This window comes from Sorex fumeus, unplaced genomic scaffold, assembly GCF_029834395.1.
Source record: "Sorex fumeus unplaced genomic scaffold, SorFum_2.1 ptg000037l, whole genome shotgun sequence".
NCBI classification, from domain to species: domain Eukaryota; kingdom Metazoa; phylum Chordata; class Mammalia; order Eulipotyphla; family Soricidae; genus Sorex; species Sorex fumeus.
Genome location: NW_026606094.1, coordinates 29,490,949 through 29,494,700, shown reverse-complemented (window position 1 = coordinate 29,494,700; position 3,752 = coordinate 29,490,949).

Genomic DNA, 3,752 nt, shown 5'->3' with positions numbered 1-3,752 from the left:
CTTGCATTGAACAACAGGCAGGGTTGGCCCTCTTGAGCACCACTTGAGAGGTTCCTGGCCCTCCAAAATGCCAAACTCTTAACAATGCTACATCCATTTGGTTCAAGTTCCTTTTAGAATTATAGAAACATAATGTAGCGCCTGTTTTACTTTGCAAAACATCAAGGGGACATGTTGCAATCTACCCAGCACCCCTTTGTTCATTGAGCTGCCCTCATTGATTTTTAATTTTGTGGCCACACCTGGAGGTGCTCAGGTTAATCCTGGCTCTGCAGTCAGTAATCATTCCTGATGGGCTTGGGGTGACAATATGGGACGCAGGGGACAGAATTTAGGTTAAGTATGTGCAAGGCAAGTGCCTTACCCTGCTATACAGTATCTCTTTGGCCCCACCCTCATCATTTTTATGTGGTTCTGAAGGGATTAAAAGGTAAAGGTAAAGGCCCTCCCGTTGATCATCGATTTGCTCGAGTGGGCCCAGTAACGTCTCCATTGGAGACTTTGTTGTTACTGTGTCTGGCATATCGAATACTCCCGGTAGCTTGCCGGGCTCTCCGAGAGGGGCGGAGGAATCGAACTCGGGTCGGCCATGTTGGCCGCTTGTAAGGCGAACGCCCTACCTGCTGTGCTATCGCTTGTTTGTACAAATTCCTCCCCAAGTCTCTGCTAAAGGAGGGGGCATATAACCCTGTTAGACTTAGAATGTTAATGGTCATTGGTCCAAAGGATGGGCATATGACCCAAATAAATCCTACAAAATTATCTTTGAGATTCTGTCTCTAGGCTTGTATGAATGCAAAGGTCCATATGAATTTAGAGTCTCTTACATTTATTCTGTAGTTGAATGCAGAACCAAGAAAGCAAAGTTAGGTAGGAATGGGAGAAAAAAATGGGAATTAGAGGAAGGAAATGAGTGATGCCACGATGACACTATTCAAACATCTGGATTAGACTACAGCCAATAGCATGAGCTCAGCCTGGCTATCCAGTCAATCTGTGTCAGTAAATTGACCTTTTTCCTCATAAATATTTGATACAAGTTTCTGTTACTTGCATTGACCTGAAATCTTTTGATTCCCATTTTTTTTTTATGACCAGGTGGGATTTACTGTAGGGAATGCAAGAATTGGTCAAATACATCAGTTAATGATACATCACGTAAACACAGAGGAAGATAGAAATCAAAAGAGTATAAAAATATATTATCCCCTACCTAATCTATTTAGATCCAGTAATTTTATTGGTTGAATAGTTGAATGTGAGTCAGTAGGGTTTTAATAAGTCTTTTGTCCCTTCTCTTATTTTTTTAAAATTTTTATTAGTGAAACACCATGAGGTACAGTTGTAGATTTACAATATTTTTGTGCTTGGGTTTCGATTATACGATGATCAAATACCCATCCCTCCACCAGTCCCCATTTTCCACCACCTTGGATAATATCCCTCCCACCTCCATCCCCCACATCCCACCCTGCCTCTGTAGCAGGGCATTCCCTTTTGTTCTCTCTCTCCTTTTGGGTGTTGTGGTCTGCAAAAGAGGCATTGAGTGGCAAACATGTTCAGTCCATAGTCTACTTTCAACATGCATTTCCCCTCCTGGGAGGATCCTCCAAACACCCTTTATTTGGTGCTCCCTTCTCTATCTGAGCTGCCCTTTGCCCTAGAATGCCTGGCTGGCCTCTAAGCTATGGAGTAATCCTCCTGGTGCTGATCTCAGCTATTCTTGGGTATTAATCTCATATGTTGTTACTTTATATCCCCCAGATGAACGCAATCTTTCTATGTCTATCCCTCTCTTTATGACTCATTTCGCTTAGCATGATACTTTCCATGTTGTACCACTTGTATGTAAATTTCATGACTTCATATTTTCTAAGAGCTACATAGTACTCCATTGTGTAGATGTACCAAAGTTTCTTTAACCAGTCATCTGTTCCTGGGCACTCAGGTTTCTTCCAGTTTCTGGCTATTGTATTGACTCCCATTTTTAACTACAAAGAAACTAAGTCCTGGAGAAGCGTTGGCCAAGACTAGACAGCTAGATGAAAGAAAGCCCTGGTCCTCCCAAAAGGATGGTAATGGGTCAACCAGCTCACAGAGAACCATGAATCAGAACTGGAGATTCCTTTCCCACACCCTAGATATTCAATCTGCTCAGGACAGCCTTTGTCATTATGTGTATTTTTGCACTCAGGAAGACCCTGGACTCTCAGTGTCTTCCATTTAATCCTACGTTTATTTTTTTATTTCCATTAATATTTTTTTCTTAATAATTTCCTATTAGGAAAAATAGCTTTTGTTTTTTAGTGTTGTCTCAAAGACCCAAGGGTACAAATTATTAACTGTCATTATAGTTTAGACAGCAATGGAAAATTAGACGTCAATGTGAGTTTCTGTGTCTCTCAGAGGCCATCGACTTATCATCTGCTTGCACCTGTTTTTTCTTTTCTATTTATGGATCTTCTTATATTTGTTACTCGAGTCCTTCCTGTCACCAAGATTATCCAACGTACAGGTTCAAACATCCAAGAGTAATCATTTCAGTTCATTGAGATAAACTGTTCCGAGATTTTATGGCCGCAGAACCCCTTTTCATTCTTATGAAGAAAACCGAAGACCATTTATTTACACGTGTTATGTGTCTATCAATATTTACCACATTCTAAAAATTGTAACTTATTTTGTATTTCAAAATAGTTATAACAAACCAATTCATCTTAATGTAAATATTGTAATGAAAATTATATTTCCAAGGCAAAAACATTATTAGAGAATCATTTTAGACCTTTTATCACTTAGTGCACTAGAAGATTGATGGGGCTTTTGCTTTCAAACAATAGGGGGCAACAGAAATCCTACTTTCCAAAGTGCTCCAACCAAGTAACTGAGCAATATCTATAAAACAAGTCCTATTTTATTTATTTGACAAATAAATTTATTTTTACTTATTTTTTGAAAAATATTTATTTGAAAAATAAGAACTTAGCACTTTTCTGTTGTTGCTTTTAGGGCCACACCCAATATTGTTCAAGGCTTACTCCTGGCTCTGTGCTCAGGGATCACCCCTGATGGTGAACAGGAGACCATTTTCGGTGTCAGGGATGAAACTGGAGTTGGCCATGTGAAAGGCAAGCACCTCACCCCTTGTACTAATCTTCAGACTTAGAAAAATAAGAAATTTGGACTAGGTAGTACCTAGAGTACTATTTGACTCCGTGTATTCACTCAGAGATTCTTCTACATCAAATAGTTTTTTTGTGTGCTGTCAAAACAGTAGTGAATGAGATAATCTCATGGTGCAATTTATGTCCTATAAAATCTGTTATCTTAAGACAGTAGTTGTGATAGTCCCATTTGTCTATCTCTGTTTTCACTTGCTTATCCACTGGCGTGACATCTTTGAAGACACCATTAGCTTCAATATCATGGAGTATTTTGCCGACTTTGTCTTCAATGTACCTTATGGATTCCGGTCTGTGTTGAGGTCTTTAATCCATTTTGATCTTACTTTTGTACATGGTGTTAGGCAGAGATCTGAGCCCATTTTTTTGCATGTAGCTGTCCAGTTTTGCCAGCACCATTTGTTAAAAAGGCTTTCCTTACTCCACATTTCTTGCTCCTTTATCAAAGATTAGGTAATCATATGTTTGGGGGGAGATGTCAGTATATTCAACTCTGTTCCATTGGTCTGCTGTTCTAAGCTTCTGCACCTCAAAAGAAACAGTGACCAAAATACAGAGACAGCCCACAGA